This window comes from Rhinolophus ferrumequinum, chromosome 4, assembly GCF_004115265.2.
Source record: "Rhinolophus ferrumequinum isolate MPI-CBG mRhiFer1 chromosome 4, mRhiFer1_v1.p, whole genome shotgun sequence".
NCBI classification, from domain to species: Eukaryota; Metazoa; Chordata; class Mammalia; order Chiroptera; family Rhinolophidae; genus Rhinolophus; species Rhinolophus ferrumequinum.
The window spans coordinates 86,183,063-86,200,937 of NC_046287.1; positions in this window are offsets into that span (position 1 = coordinate 86,183,063).

Sequence of the window (17,875 nt, forward strand, 5' to 3'; positions counted from 1 at the left end):
CAACTGTCCTGGTATGGCAGTGCATGTGTTCAAGTAACCCTTATTTTACTTAATAACTAACCCAAAGTGCAAGAGTAGTAATGCTGTGATTCCAAATAGAAGCCGTAAAATGCTTCCTTTAAGTAAAAAAGTGAATACAGTACAATAAGATTGTTTGAGAGAGAGACGACATACACATAATTTTTGTTAAGTATACAAGGTGAAAAGTGATACAGACTACAACATGAATGAACCTTAAAAATATTATGCTAAATGAAAGAAGCCACTTATAAAGGAATGTGATTCCATAAAGGATTATAAGATTCCTTTCACATGAACCATCCAGAATAGACAAATCTATAGGAACAAAAAGCAGATTTGTGATTGTAGTAGAATGTAAGGTAGGAGGTGTAAAGGAGGCCTAGGGTGACAGCTAAGGAATGTGCAGGGTTTCTTTTTGAGATGATGGAAATGTTCTAAAATTGATTATCATGGTGGTTGCACAATTCTATGAATATACTAAAAGCCATGGAATTGCACACTTTAAAATGGTGAATTTTATGCTATGTGAATTTTAGTTGTCTATTACCCAAAATTATTTTTGATGACTCCCTGACAAATTCTATTACTGCTACATCTATTTTATTGAAAGCAAAGTATTGGAAACCATCTAACTTCTGAAAGGGTTTTCTACATTCATTAAAGTAATTTATTTTCTAAATTTCTGAGAAGTATACAAAAACACATTACGTGACAATTACTTTTGTCTGTTGTTCTTACAGTTAAAGGTTTAACCACATATGCTACAAAAGAACAGGGAAAATATAGAATGTTTTAAATTCAGTACAATTTTTTAAATAAAATATCTTTTTATCTCATGACATGCTTAAATATATTTTTCTCCAAATCTTAGAGCTACAAATTGTTTTATGGAAGAAGTCCACCATATAGCCTAATTATCAGAGTTCTATTGTCAAACCAATTAGGCAAAACAGACTTTCTATCAGGAAAATTCTGACTTTATTTTTCCATTAAAATGAATAAATATTAATATGCATTTTGAGGAATATTATAAAAATGTGATGGAATGCATCTTGTAAGATGGATTATTAAGTGTAGTCAAGAGTTCATTTATGTAGCGCTAATAGAGTGAATCAGTTTTCAATAACTTATGGAAACAAATAGCATACAAATATGCTTTTCTTATTACTTAATGTAATGTAATATGTGGCCTGAGTTATAAATTTTGGTGAAGCAAGAAAAGTGACAAAAGGAATGATATAATATTCTTTCAATAATTATGTATATGTGTATATGTTGAACTCTGGTGTTGAACTTTTGAGAATAATTAAATAAAATCAAATATAAAAAAATCATAAATGGTTACACTAGTTTGGTTAGAAATCAGAATAGAAATTTTTTTATCTATTTAATGAAATGAAAAGACATATACTCATTCAAAGAAAACAGTCTGGGACTAGTATATAATTTAATTTTTTGTTAATAGGAAATAAAAAATATTACACATTTTATAAAATAAGATGATGAATGATCATAAATGAAATATTTGTCTGATTTGACAAATCGGTTTTAACTACCTTATTGAATAACAGTAACTGAATTAAAAACAATAACTTGCAGTGGCTTTTTGCCAATGTATTTTGAACACTTGGTAGTACTGGAAAATATTGCAACTGCATGGAAAGGAATCAGCACAACTAATTTTGTCTACATCAGCTTCTCTAAAGTCTTTTCTTTCTAGTTAATGACTCATGCTGGGGATGAGTATTGAGAACAGCTGAAAAGAAATTCTTACATTTAAAATACATGAGGAAAGGTGTTTGGGACATTCAGTATTTCTTATTGCAGTTCTCTTAGCTTTGCTCTCACAGTACTCCTCTTTAAGAATGATGCATTCTTTGATAATAGAGGAGCTGGAAGAGGTTAAGTCATTAAACAACAACAACAACAAAAAAAAATGCCATTACTTCTGCCACACTACTCCACCTTAGAATTCAGAACCTTTCAAGAGGAGCCAAAATATCCTTGTTTCTTCTCTCTTACCAGAAATATTTATGACAAGGAACAGCAGAAAGATCTGTGGGTTAAGTCACTTTGTAAATCATTAAAGTTACCCCAAATCGGTATTTTGTACTCTCTTTGTGTTTTTATTTCTTTTACCCAGGGCAAATCACCTCAGTAAGATTTGGGGTGGGTAAAACATATGAAATAAGAAAACCATCTGATGTAAACATAGGCACATCCTCAAGCAAATTGATTTTAGGACCTATAACATCTGAGGATCTGGAAATGGATATCCTTAAAATGGTGCATGTCCATGTACCACTTGAAAAGTTTCAACAGAACAGAGCTCCGTGGGCCATAGTTTGGACACTACTGATCTAGGAAACAGAAAGAGGGTACTGCTGTAGCAGGGCATGGAGGATTTAGGTAGAGAGAGGATTAAAGGAAAGGAATTATGGTTAATTGGACCAAGGCAACTTCTTTTGAATTGACTCCTCACTCTTGGAAGACTGTAAAAAACAGGGTGAGACCAGTGAAAAGGCTCAGAGAAGAGTCTAAAGTCCTTTCTAGCAGTAAACTGCATGCATTTTTCTGGCTTGTCCTCAGCAACTTGGTAGTAGAAGGCTGGGCAGGTGTGAAATAGTACTATATATAGTGTACACACACACACGCACGCGCGCGCGCACACACACACACACACACACAGAGTTCTCTGTCACATACAACACACACATTCCTAACACAGAGCTCCTAAAACCCTTGTAAATTTCTAAGTGATAAGAGCATCTTTTGTTCTAATGAGGTGAGTCTGGGGGGCCTCCTGGCTGGGCGCTGGTCACCATAAACATCAAGCCATGATTAGGAGCTTTGAATTTTCACCACCACCCCCACTTCTCTAGAGAGGGGAGAGGGACTGGAAATGGAGTTAATAATTGATCATGCCTATGCGAGGAAGCCTCCATAAAACCCCAAAAGTATGGGGTTCAGTGAGTGTCCATTGGGTGAGCATATTCATGTCCTGGGAGGGTGATACACCCCAGCTGCACAGGGACAGAAGTTCTTGCCTTCAGGACCCTCCCAGACCGCACCCTGTGTATCTCTTCATCTGGCTGTTCATCTGTATCCTTTATCATATCCTTCAATACACTCATAAACATCAGTGTTGTCCTGAGTTCTACATGAGCTGCTCTAGCAAATCATTTGAATTCAAGGAGGTGATTGTGGGAACCTCTGATTTGTAGCCAAATTGGACAGAAGTTTGTGTAACCTGGAGACCTACTACTTGCAACTGAGATCTGCAGTGGGAGGAAGTCTGGTGTGGGACTAAGCCCTTAACCTTTGCAATTTGATGCTATCTCCAGGTAGACAGAATGCAGTTACATTGTAGGATACCCAGCTGATGTCAGAGAATTGCGTGGTGGGTGAAACCCCCTACACATGTGGTGTCAGAAGTGTTGCACGTGTGATTGTCGCATGAGAGTAAAGGAGCCACAGAGGAGGAGAACTGGGATTATTCCTGCTATAGCAGGGATCTGGGGATGCTGGCTGCATCAGATGAAATGCCAGGCCCCAGGTCTGAAGGACTGGTGTTCTGAGCAGGAGGCCTAGACAGGGTCTTACATGTCAGAACTAGGGAATAAGGTAAGAGTAGAAACAACTGCTTAACAGTGGCCTTTAGCAAATCACTTAATCCATTAGAGTCCCCTTTTCTTCATCTATAATATGTGGATAATTATGGCACCAATCTTACAGACTTGTTGTGAAACGTGAGTAAGATTATTCATTTGAAGGAATAGACTAGGGCCCGGCAAGTAGCTCCTTTAAAGGAAGAGGGGAAAGACTAGAAGGAGTTGGAAGGAAACCATAGGGAAGACAGATAAAGAAAAGAAATAGGGTGGAGATCACAACTCAGTCTCAAAACACGGGAGAAATCTAATTATCAGACTGGGTCACAAGTCAAGGCCAGACCATCTTGCAACAGAAGTGCCAACTTTTCGAGTGACTAAAATCTGAGGATAGAGAATTAAAGGTAACGTCCACTCTTTTTTTAAGTCAGTTGTTTACAATTCATTGTTTTGAACTCTGAACTTTTTTGCTGACTCAAACATGCATTGGTGGTCCCCAGGCATGCTCACAAAATCCTTACAAACAAAACTGATGGTCCCTTGGCATAGAACAACCCTGATAAATAATGCGTCTCCAGAAGAATATCTTTGAAGTTATATCTAGGAGTATCAGATAAACATTCCTCCATTTGTCTTCCTCCTCCTTTCCCAGTTCCCTTCCCAGCAGTAAGCACAAGTACCCCAACAGCCTGGCTGCACATCAGAAAGCCTTGGGAAATTTTTAAAAATGCAGATTCCTGGACCCTGTCACTGAATAACTGATTTTGGTTTTCTGGGAGCCTTGCCTGAGAATCTGAATTTTAATAAAGCATTTCAGGTGAGTCTAATGCAGGTGGCCCTCAATGTTTAGTCAAATTTGAGAACTGCAGACCTGCAAATTCAATGGAAGGGTGCAGAAAAATTTATCAGCAGTATAGGGGGCTAGGCCTCCAGCCGTGGGCACATTGCCCATTTCCTTTTCTTTCTCAGTATGAGGGACTAGCCAGACTACTTGCTTTTCCACTGGCCGCATCTAAGTGTTTCTGATCAGATCAATGTTTTTTTTTGGTTTTTTGGTTTTTTTTTATGTGTTCCACTGAGTAACAGAACACAGCCAGTGCCTTTTCCCTCCTCACCTGTGCCGGAAGCAAACACAAGGCTTTTCTCTTAATCTTCCTCTCTAGTCCTTTCCACTTCTCTGTAGCCCAGGCAAGCTTGGGCTAACAGTAGATTTTTATGCATAGAAAGGGCTGAAGTGGGACGGCCTGGTGGCTCAGGTGGTTGGAGGGCCGAGCTCCTAACGCCGAGGTCACTGAAGTGGCTGGCAGCCAGCGTGAATGGCCAGCAGCCAGCGAGAGCTGCCGTGAGCTGCTGTGAGCAGCCGACCAATGACCAGCGACCAACTTCCTCAGCCGAGGGAAGCGCAAGGCTCATAATACCAGCACGGCCCAGGGAGCTGTGTCCTACACAACTAGACACAACGGCTTGAACCAGAGTGTGTTTGGGGGAGGTGAAAGAAGACAGGGAAAAGGGCTGAAGTAAGGTTCATCTCTCTATATAGATCTAAAATTCTATATCTACATATCTATATGTTTGTTTAAATACTGTTTTTTTAAGAGCAGTTTTAGGTTCACAGCAAAATTGAGTGGAAAGTACAGACGTTCTCATATACCCCCTGCACCCACACATACGGCCTCCCCCATTATCAACATTCCATACCAGAGTGGTACACTTTCCAATAAATGACCCTATATTGACATATCATTATCATCCAAAGATTTACTCTTGGTGTTGTCCATTCTATGGGTTTTGACAAATGTATAAATACATGTATTCAAAATAATATCATGTAGAATAGTTCACTGCCCTAAAAATCCTCTGCGTACTACCTATTCATCCCTCCCTTCTCCAGCCTAACCCCTGGTAACCACTGTTCTTTTTATTGTCTTCATAGTTTTGCCCATGAGAGAATGTCATATAGTTGGAATCATACAGTATGTAGCTTTCTCATATCAGCTTCTTTTACTTAGTAATATGCTTTCAAGTTTCCACCATGTCTTTTCATGTCTTGATAGTTCATTTCTTTTTAGCATTGGATAATATTCCATTGTCTGAGTATTACTATAGTTTATTTATCCATTCACCTCATGAAGGACATCTCAGTTGCTTCCAAGTTTTGGCAATTATGAACAAAGATGCTATAAACGTCCATGTTCAGGTCTTTGTGGTTTTCAACTTCTTTGTGTAAATCCAAAGAGCCCAGTTGCTGACTTGTATGGTAAAAAGTATGTTTATTTTTGTAGGAAACTATCTTCCTATTTTTGTAGGAAACTATTTTGCATTTCCAATAGCAATAAACAGGAGTTAGGTTCATCAGTATTTCAGGGGGAAACCAACTCCTCTGGAATTTTCTACAGAGGAACTAGGAGGGCAGAATAGGAAGAAGTGGGAACCAACTTTAGTGAAATGGCAACAATTAGGGTAAATACTGAAATAAAAGAGAGAAGGAGCTTTCTTCTTTCCTAATAACTTTGCTGCTACCATGGACCTGCGATAGGCTCACCCTGAACTGAGATGAAGTGAAAGGCAGGGGCTGTGACTGACACAGTCTGCTCCTTTGAAGACCAAACAGAAGAACTCCAAATGTATTTAGAGGAAGTGAGTCTACAACCCCTAAAACATGTGGCTCTCAAAAAATATTTGTTGACTAAAAGCATCAATGAAAACATAAACTTCTCAGTTTGCCATTCCAAGGTCTTAATGTATTAGAGTCCTTGGTTTAAGGTAAAAAGAATCAGGCTAATCCACAATTGTATGGACACTGTTTTCATTCATTCTTCCTTCCAGCAAATATTTGTTCAGTGCCTGCACTTGCTATGTGCTAGGGAGTGAGCTAAGAGCTGGATATGATTAACTCTCTTGTGAAATCAAGGGCAGAGCTGGCTTCGGCTCATATCTTTGATTTCATCATTAGAGGTCCACTGTCTCCAGGGCACAACGAGCAAGTAGAAAAGAAGAATTGGTGTGACAAGCTTTTGGTTTAAAAAAAAGGTCAGGTCTATGCTCAGGTTCAGTTGCACAATTATATTGTCCATTCTGCTGTAAATTTCCTGTGTCACATAATGTTGAACAGAATGTATGAAGGAATTAAATGGAACATGTGGGGAATGCTTATTACTCATATGAAAGAGTGAAATGTGTGTGTGTGTGTGTGTGTGTGTGTGTGTGTGTGTGTGCTGTGAAATATGTGGCCATTTAGTCAAGATGATTTATTCATTTGGAAGGAATCAGTCTCTAGCTCTCATATGTAACTACAGTTTCTTACTAAGAAATGGACATTTTGTATCTTGTGGCAACTTTTGGGGATGATACATTTTTCTACATGTACCTGCTTTTGGTTCCATTTTCCACCTACAATTATACACACGAGCAAGATAAACGATTCTGTTAATGAAGAATGAGATCATCTTTATCCTCAAGGACTTTGACTGAAGGTCAGTGGTTAATGACCAAAATTCTAATGGTGTCACTGGAGTCCTGGCAGAATGGCATCTGAAACTCTTTGGATATATCTGATGATGTTTTTAAAAACTTTTTGTAAGCTTCAAGAATCAGCACAGCACAGCCATCTTACATACGAACCAACTGTGTATATGCTTAAACCTCATTGATAGAGTTTTAGGAAAAGCACTTCCCATCCTCAGAATTTGTACCGTAAGTCTTTTTTTAAGCAGAAACCCAGCCTTCTTTTCCTGTTGTACTGCCTCTAGCATCAGGTACTGTGCAGGCATGAAGAGGGAGCTCAATAGTGACAAGTAAGTAGAAAAATTAATTGAATCTTTGCATCTTTGCAGGACAGTTTCCAGTGAAACGGAGCAGAGTCACATACCCACATTTCTCCTATTAATGGAATTTACTTGGCAGTTAATAATGGAAACCAATGAGATCAGGACAAATGTTTGTTATCAAAGGTGATTCCTCTTGAGTAAATTTGGTTAGGATCAGGTTGATTTCCCTCAAGGGCAACAGATACCATGGGAAAAGGGCTTTTGTGCCAATCGACTCAATGTTATTCCTTTTCCTCAATTGCCATTCTGTATCTAGAGAAAAAAAGCCAAAACAAAAAAACTCAAACAATGAGAAAAAAGACTGCATTGACAAATAAATACAAAAAGAGTTCAGAGGGAGTATAGAACAAATTGAAAGTCCTAAAGAGAAATGGAAGGAAGCCAAGATATTATTGATAGTCCAAATAATATAAGCCAACTTTGATTTCCTACATTAAATCCTTAAAGAAATTTTATGGGATTCCAAAACATGCATCTTTACTGCCAGGGTATAAAATCCTAAAGAATTTATATCCTATCCTATATCATATGTTCACAGATTAAGTATCTTCAAAAGGCTGGTTCCCTTTTGAGGTTGGTGCAAAAAGGAGCTGGAAGCTCATACCCTTTGAAAGAAGTGAAAATGTGCCATGGTCAGGTAGAATGATTTCAATTGCAAGTAACAAAAAAGTCTACTTGATCTTTTAAACAACGTGCAAAATTCCAACATCCACTTAATCTCTGGTCAGAGTTTGGTCAGGTCATTGGCTCCCTTTCTCTGCAATTCCCTTAGCTCTATATGACATCTGTGTGCTCTGGTTGGGTTCCCTTGAGGTGACAAACTAGAAACTAGCAGCTCTCAGGTTTATAAGCTTCCTCTCCCATGTGAGCACATCTTTTCTCCCAACCATCAAACAAAGTCCAGGTCTTCTTTCTGATTGGACATATCCAGACCTGAACTAATATCCCTGAGGAATGCCATGGCTGATTTTCTTAGGCCTAGAGGACATGCTTCTCTGCGAAGCAAGTAGGCAAGGGAATGGATTATGCTGATTGGTTAAGACCAACCAAGAACCTTCCCTAGAGCTGAGATTGAGATCAATTATGCTCAACCCCACGGCTCGGAAATATGGAGGGAAGGAGAGAGTGGATGCTGAATAAATATCTTCAGAATCTAAACTACTTACAATTCTCTAAGCCTTTCATTCCATGGTACACCCCTCTTCCCTCTTCCTGTAATGTTCTTTCCCACTTCATCTGTCTGGTAAACTCTTACTCCTCCCTTAACCCCAGCTCAAGCATTTCATTCTCTGCAAGTTTTTTTTAGGATCCCTCATTCCAAACAGAGTGGATCACTCCCTTCCATGTGTCGTTCTTATATCCAGTACAGAATTAATTTATTGTGTTATCCCACTGTTCATCAGTTATTTATTTAATAGATTTCTCTCCCCAGATAGAAGGTTAACTCCTTGAGAACAGAAACCCTATCTTTTTTACCCTTACTCTTGGCATCTATGAAATGACCGGAGCATATATATATAGGAGTATCCTTTAAATGAATTCTGAGTTTTGTTAATTCTATCGGAGGCATTGATCATCAGGTTGTGTGCCTTCTGTTCAGGTGTGACCTCCTCTGATGTCATGAACTCAAAAAAGAGACAACTCCTCAAAAAAAGGAACTGCATACTGGAGCACAGGCAGATGGGAGATGCACTGCCTGCTTCACTCTGGTTCTTGGCCTTCTGGGTCTGGACTTAGCGGAATCGAGAGGCTTTGAGGGTTCAGGGTACTATAAGTCGCTAATGATGCCCTCTGCCATATGAAGGCAATTCAGGAACCGGGCAAGAGTCTTTCCTACAGGAACCTCGACGTTCCAGGTTACCTAATTTCATGTTATGCTCCATGCTTATGTTACTTTTATTATTCTTCACTAGAAAGGGGGAGCATGTTCTAATATTATTTCCTCTTGCCTCACGGCTCCAAGAAAAGAACACCATTTTTGCCTTTCCTCAACTTACAGTACCAGGGTGGAGTAAAGAAACATTTCCGAAAACTAAAATTATCATTATTAGTAATTTTTTAACACGCTCTTGGTAGGGCACAGTGTATGTGGCAGAGGAACGTAGGAAGCAACTGGGAAATTTCTGGGACGCTAAAGATGAACTGGCAAATGCTAGGGCTCTGCAAGTAATAACATTGATGACAGTGATGCAATATCCTGGAGAGCCCTGGGATTCAAAGATGAGAAGCTAGTCACTGTGTCAGATGCTGGTATCTGTCACTAGAGTCACAAAAGCAGCAGAAAACAGGCTTTTTGACCTTAATGAAGTCACATATAAATGTGATAGCGAGAGACTATTAGTAAGTATTAGGTTGGTGCAAAAGTAATCGCGATGTTTGCAACTAAAAATAATTGCAAAAATAGAAGGTAGTGTAGTATAAATTAGACATCCGTAATGGCACTGTAGCAACATTATTTGACTGACTGCTGAGGGAGGGATCAGTGTGGAATGATATTAGTCAGGAAAGGCTTTTCAAAGGGTGAGTCACAGATTTTTGAGCAAGCGTTTGACACGATGTAGATGCTACTCAAAAAATATTATCTTAGCAACTGTGTAGAGAATGAAGTGAGATGGGGGAGCACAAAGCAGAGAGACCAGGTAGGAGGCAATAATGCAAACGAGGGGATGGGAGCCCGGACTGGTGTGTGGGCTGTGAAATAGAGCTGGAATCGTTTAGAGAAAGCAATGCAGAGGATTGCATAACAGCGTGGGCTTTGCAGACAAACTAACTCTGATCCTGGCTCCACCACTGTGTTACTTGGGTAACTAACTTACCTGTTCTAAGTCTATTCCCTCATCTACAAAATGCACTGTGGATGTTGGTCGGTTTTGCTGTCAACCATCTGAACGTCCTTCCTAACTTGAGTGAATCCCAATGTAAGTGGAAGCCTCAAAGGGAAAACTGTTCCTCTGCCTGTTTCTGGCAGCTAGGCATGTGCTCTGAACAGGGCCAGTAGATGCTCGCCCATCTCTCCGTACTGGGGGGTAGTGATGCAAAGGCACGGAGGTCAATTTGAGAATCCTTGAGGACTCTTGGGGAGATTGAAATCCAGAGGCATGGCGGGGCATGTCCTGGGAAATCGTTGCTGAGGTAGGATCCCAACTTTGTGCCCTGTTGCTGCTTTTGGATCCCCCTTGAACCCAGTCCCCCATGTTCCTATGGATTCTGTGAGTTGCCCAATACCTTTCCAGTAAATTTCTTTTCTGCTTAAGTTATCCGCTGTTTGCTACCAAGAACCCTGAATAAAACACGACCTCACAGGGCTATTTTGAGGATTGAATAAGATGGTGCATATAAAGCCCTTAGCCCAGGACCTACCACAGGTAAATACTTACTAAATTGTTGCTCTAAGAAAAAATTTAAAAAGCGTTTGTGACAGAATAGTCACAGGCTTTGATAACTAATTGGATGTGCAAGAAGAATAAGAAAGGGAAGGATGGGAAGGTGAGCAATCAGTTTAGAAACCCGCCCTCCATGCCCGTGTTCTGCCTCTAACGAGAATACAGAAGCCACCAGACAGATGCCCTGCTTAGAAGAGAATTAGACAGTAATGGCCAAGTCCCGACCTCTCAACATGTAGACTGAGAACACGGTGTTTTACTGACGTGACAAAGTCTAAACTTGCTATCCTAGCACATGAGGCACTTCATTACTCTGTCCAAACCTGCCTTTCCAGCCCGATGCTGGCCACTCCCTGAGAAGCACCTGACGCTGTTGTCAGATCAAGCTGCTCAGAGTCCCAGAACACACCAAGTTACTCTAAGCGTCTCTGCGTTTCCACATCGCACTCTCTTTGCCTGGAATCTCCCTCTGATCATCCCTCAATGCCAAGCCCTCATTTAACACTTGGGTTACATATTTTCTCTTCGAGGATGCCCTTCCTAAGTCCTTCCGGATAGTTACTCGCTCCTTCTTCTGGGCTCCTTCTTCTGTTTATGCCTCTTTGATAGGAGCACATTTTATTCTGTTTTCTTCATGTCTCTCTCTTTCATTGCCCTATGTGGTCCCAGAACCAGGGGCTAGCGTTTGGTCATCCTTATATCGCTATTGCCAAACGCTATCTGGCACGTAGATGGTACTTGACAGACTCATTGTCAAATGCCCAGAACATGTCTTTATATATTTGGTTAGAGATAAGAGGGTATGTATGACTATAAGATAATGAACGTAATTTGACAATCCACACACAAAAGTCTGTCTTGTTTATTACTTGTTTGTGTATTACACAATAATTAGTATTCTTTTAAATTCCTAGCTCCTAAAGGGCAGAGTTGTTTTAACTCATTTTGTACCAGCAGGGTTTTGCACCAACAGGTACAACAAAGGAATTGGAATCCTTCTTGAGTTGCTGCTTTGATATAACCAAAACAATGTTGTTAGTATGTTGAAGAAGCCATGGTTGGAGACCCTGGCTTCAAGCGTCCAAGCCAGTGGCCTTGGTTAGGTTTTTCTGTAGACACTCTCTAGCGCCAATCCCAATTATCCAACCAACTCACCTTTCCCAAATAGGAACCCCTAATGAAAATAGGCATTTCCCATTGTATTTCCCCAAGTGGCTTAAGCACAAGGTTCCAGAGGAACATAGCTGTAAAGCCAACATTTATTTAGTTTTATCTTCTATTGCCCTTGGAAATTATTCTTTTTCATTTTGTTAAAAAAGATTTTAGAGATTTTATTTTTTAATTTACTTTTGAGTAAACAACACATTCCTATGATCCAAAATTCAAAAGTATAGAGTGTAAAGTGTCCACCACCCCACTTTGTACCCTAGCCATCCAGCTTCTCTCCCCATGGGCAACCAAAGCTCTTACTTTCTTATACTTTCTTCCAGGGCTGTTTTATGCACATAAGAAAGTATTTTTCTAATCTCCCACTGATGCTTACTCAAAAGTAAAATTAGTACACACGTTTCTGCATCTTGTAGAATATCTTGTTTTTTTCCCCCACTAAATACCTTGTAGACCTTTTCAGATCAATATATATCAATACATATTTTTTTCCTGGCTAGGTGGTATTCCACTGCATAGGTAGACTACAATCTATTCAACCAGTCCCCTTTTAATGTACCTTCAGGTTTTTTCCAATCATTTCTATCTTATAAAAAAAATTAGCAGCTCTTTTAAACCTCCCTACAAACTTCCTATCCAGCCTCTGCCTTCTTCATTCTAAAGAAATGCCCATCTCTCTTAACTCACAGCAAAAACAGAGACCATCAGATAGAGATTCCATCAATTTCTGGCCTCCCCTCCACCTGTACTTTAGACTCCTTTACTGACAAACAGCGTGTAGTTCTCAGGGTGGCATGTTCTCTCTAGTCTCTGTAACTTTCTGTATGCCATTCCTGCTCCCACCATCAATGGCTTGCCTGGGAAACACCTATTAACCTTGCAGATCCAAGTTTGGATATCATGCCAGAAAGAGTTAATCATACTACATGCTGCTGTGTAGCACGTCGTGTAGCATGTCTGTACTTCGTTCTTCTCCCACCATTGTACTTATTATGCTGGTTTGAAATTTGCCTACAAGTCTATGTTCCCATAAGTCTGTGGGCACCTTGTGAGCTAATTCATATCAGGATGCCCAGCACTTAGCGGAGAGCCTGGAAATAGAAGCTACTCAATAAATATTTGTTGAATAAATGAATAAATAATATGGAGGAGACGTAAGCATACTCTATAATGACAAATACTTGCAAAACAGTAGAACAAGTCTTCAACTTTGCATCGTGTACTGGAAACAGCATTGGGCCAGAAATCAAGAGAACCAATTTTGGTCCATAGGAAGCAAGAAACTTTCTTCACATGCTCATTGCTGCATCATGAATGTCTAGAAGAAGAGCTGGTGCTTGATTGGTGCTGAAAAAGAATGAGGCTTTGTGTTATGTTTGCATTTGAATCTGCTAAAGAAAGACACTCTTTATTTCAAATAGTCTGCAAGGAGAAAGCTAGAACCAGAGGGTCTGTAGCTTTTGGACTAAGAAGAGAACATACACAACAACCAGTCACGGGTAAATTGTCATAAAACCAGTGCATTTATTAACAGCTTAAATGGAACAAATTCACCCAATTGACTTTCACAAATGTATTTTATAGATTAAATGAACCCATTACCCATAGCCACAGGTTTTTTCCAAGCTCAGTGGTAATCACATGCTCAATCTGGGAAATGAAACAAACACCTTATAAATAATCTTGGGGAGGCAGGGCTCTTGGTTCCTCCTCTGTGAACACTGAACAGAGTAATAGTGTGACAATCAGAGAGAGAGCTCCTACTGATTTAAACTGAAATGACCTTTACCCCACCTGCCCTGTCTCCTAATGGAGCTCTTTGTTCACTGCTCTCCTTTGATAACCAGAATGCAAACATTCTCCTGCCCTCTCTTCCTTGTCTTATTGAACAGCAGTAAACATGCATAATAATGTCAGTTCTCCATCAGTGTATGAAAATAAGATTTTTTTCATCCTAAAGTTTTTGATCAAATACCATAGTAACCCACAGGTTGATTTTAGGTTAAGACTGAATCAAAGTTTCATATTTACAATTTTTATTTCCACAGTATTCAATAAATAATTGTTGATTGACTGAATGAATATGTTTCCATTAATTAGCTCTGTAACCTTGGGTAAATTTTATTTACCTTTTCGGGGCCTCATTATCCACATCTATGCACTCAAGTTAGGTTGCGGTGTCTTTCAAATTATTTTTAATAGTTTAAATCCTTTCTTCAAACAAAGTCTTAGACAGAACACAATATATCAAACAGAAACAAGTGGGGTTACTCTAGATAAAAGAGGTTTGGGGGCCCTAAGACCCCTTGCTTCGCCTCTTCTTTCTCAACCTTCATTTCTGCTCTGAGCTACTCTGCAGAGCCCCAGGGCTCTGTGAGGTGCCATCTAAAACACCACTGGACTAGATGATCATATATATAACATTAACTCCAGACTTGTAAGGAAATTTACTGTCGATTGGGACCAGAGATTCCCAACCTGCAGCCTCTTGAAACAAGATAAAGCCACCCAGACAAATTAAAATGTGAAGTTTCTTTGCTGTTGATGGGATTACATCAGCTCATCCGATGGCGATTGATTATATAATGCTCACCAGAGTTGGAAGCTATATATAGCTTTGATAAATTGACAATGAACATGAACATGTTAACAATGGACATGGCAATGTAAATTACTGACACTTTTTAGTAGACAAAATTTCTCAACATGTTATGAAAATGCGGGGGGGGGGGAGGTGCATAATAAAAGGAATCCCTGGGGAGTCCAAAGGTTGAGAATAACGATGAATTCTGTTTTCCCCCTTTTCATACAAATAAAATGAGGCAGGAGAAGGTAAAATGGCTGGCTGAGCCCTCACAGTTGACTTAGTGGCACGCAAAATTTCCAAGCTCTTTTCCAGCCATGTTGCATTTTTCTGTAAGGTTAGGCTGTTTCCTTTATGTGTCTGGGATCCATGGTCACACTATAGGAAGATAGAACGTCCTCATTATCTCAACATTCATTACCTGAATTCCTGAAGTTTAAAGTTGTATAGGAGAGTAACAGTTATCGTAACCCAGAAATGTTTATTTATCAAATGACTGAGTATAAAACCCATTCAAATATCCATCTCCATTAAACATCAGCATCGATTCTCCACTTCTAAAATCAACTTCTTTGTCAGGTCTCTAGCTGATGACTGGATTTTTATATATATTTGACAATACAGCACAAATGAACTACAAAGTGAAATTACACATCCTGTAAAAGATAAATTCTATGAGATTGCGGAAAGAAAGCCAACGTACTCGGTTCACAGAGAAAGACAGGGAAAGACTTGGGTGATATTGACAAGGTAGACGAAGGCCAGACCAGAGAGGCCCTTGTGGTCTCAGTGGTTTTCATTCTGTTTGGGGTGGGGAATTTTTGGAGACCTTTAAGCAGGGAAATGACAATCAGATTGAGCTCTAAAATTTTCATTTTGAACTGGCAAATACACTAAAACGTATGATCTTGTAATTATATTTCTGTGATTCTATCCCATAGATGTATCTCCACATGTATGAAATGACACATGTATGAGGTTATTCATTGTTGCATTATTTGTAAGAAAAAAAAATGGACCCAGTTGTGATATTCAGCAAAAGGGGCCTGGTTCAATAAATGATGGTATGACGTGCAACTGTAAAAATGAATAAAGAAGATCTCTATGTACTGACGTGGGAAGAACTTTAGGATATATTGGTAACTGAAAAAGAGCATGGTATAGAACAATATAAAACAGTGTATATGGTAGGCTTGTGAAATAAAGTGGGAGATATATTTGTATATTCTTGCATTTGCCTTAAAAACCCTAGAAGAATAAAAACCAAAAAAGATACCAATGGAAGTGCTTATCGTTAGATGATTGGGGTGAAGAATGCAGGAATGGGTGCAAGACTTCTCTGGGCATATCTTTTTTATAGCGTGTTGAATTTTAGATCATGTAAATGTAGTACCTAACAAAAATAAATACATTTAAAATTCTTTCTGGCTGCTCTGTGGAGAGTGATTGTAGGGACATAAAAGTAGAAGCTATGAGACCATTCAGGAAGCTACTGAAGCAGTTTAGGCAAGGGCTGACGGTGGCTGGCACTGGATGACAGCAGTGGAGCTGGTGAGAAGGAGTTGATTTGGGGGTATAGAACCAATTGGACCTGTTGATGGATTGCATGTAGTGTGTGAGAGAAGAAAAAAGAAAAAAGAAATCAAGGATAATTCCTAATATTTGTTTTGAACAACTGGAGGACAGAAGATGGGATAGAGGTCAGGGCAGGCAGGGAAAATCAGGAATCAAGGTTCTGTTTTGAACACAGTAAGAACATGTTCAAGTGGAGAGGTCCACAACTGGAGACAAACATGTGGAAGGATAATGACAACAGAAGTTTTTCCAAAGATGAGTTCAACTCCCCATGAATTCAAATTAAAGGATTGAGGGACTCTGGTAAAATTGTAAAAACCCTGAAATAAATGTCCATCTTCACTTTCATGCTGCACAAGTAAAATATAAAGAGAAGAATGTATTTTTGTGGTTATAAATTTTTTTGGAAAAAATTTTATCCAAAAATGTGAAGCAATCACTTGACTTATTCTTAGTTCTAAGAAGAAGCATGTAGTTATCAGTGTAACCTCATTTTGTTAAATACAAGGTAAAATAAATATAGTTTTACGATCTGTATTTCATTTTTCAAGATAAAATTTGAATTAAAGGTTTTTCACTATTTACTATGAAGTGCAAGCAGCCTACTCTCTAAATGGCCTTTTCAGTAACCTGAATAAAATGCAAAAAGACAGAATTCTGCAGAGGCAGAAAAACAAGGAAGTGATATTAACTTTTTCTGTTGTGTACTAAGTTCACATTTCAATTAACAGAATAACTTCCTGCATACCCTGCATTGGTAACAGAGCAGGAGATAGAGGGTAATAATTTTTCCTACTTTACTACTTGAGAAGTTAAATTAATTTTTTCCTTTTTTTTTTTTTGGTAAAAATGCAAAACTTCTCTCTTAAGAATTATACCTTCAACTACTAATTTGTCTCTCGTGCGTTTACTCTGAGTAGGACAGGCCTTTGAAGAGTCCCAATGTTAATGTAAGTCAAGCTATCACTGGTTATATTTGCTGCAATGCCCAGTGTCTTAGAAAGTTTGGACTGCCCAAACAAATTCCCACAGATTGTATGGCTTAAATAACAAACATTTATTTCTCATGGTTCTGGAGGCTAGAAGTCTGAGATCAGGGTGCTCCCAGGTCAGGTTCTTCCTGGTTGTTCTCACTGTTCTTTCCTATGTACATGTGTGTACAGAGAGAGTTCATGTGTCTCTTCTTTTTCTTGTAAGGGCACTAATCCCATCATGGAGGCTCCACCCTCCTGATCTCTTCTATACCTAACTACCTCCCAAATGTTCCCTGTCCAAGAGTCACCATTTTGGGAATTAGGGTTTCCACATGTTAATTTTTGGGGGACACAAACATTCGGTCTATAGCACTCAGTTCATACTCCCCTTTAGGATGGAGACCCCAGGTACCCAAAGTATTGGCTGTTGAAAGTTTACCACTGAATCCTCCCGAGGACTTCCCTGAAGGAAGCAGCCTCCCTCAAGGTTAGGTCCCCACCACTTCAGGGATGCTGTAGGTGCCTGATCACTGCGTTGTACACCTGAAGCTGAGGCTGAATAATAGTGAATGTCAACTATAACTTTATAGATTGATAGATAGATAGATAGATATATTCACAAGAAGTGGAGTACAGGAGTACAGCATAAGGAATAGAGATAATGGAAATGTAATGGTTATATGAGATGTCAGAGGGGTAGTAGATTGGGGAAGGGGGGTTATTACTTTATGAGGAG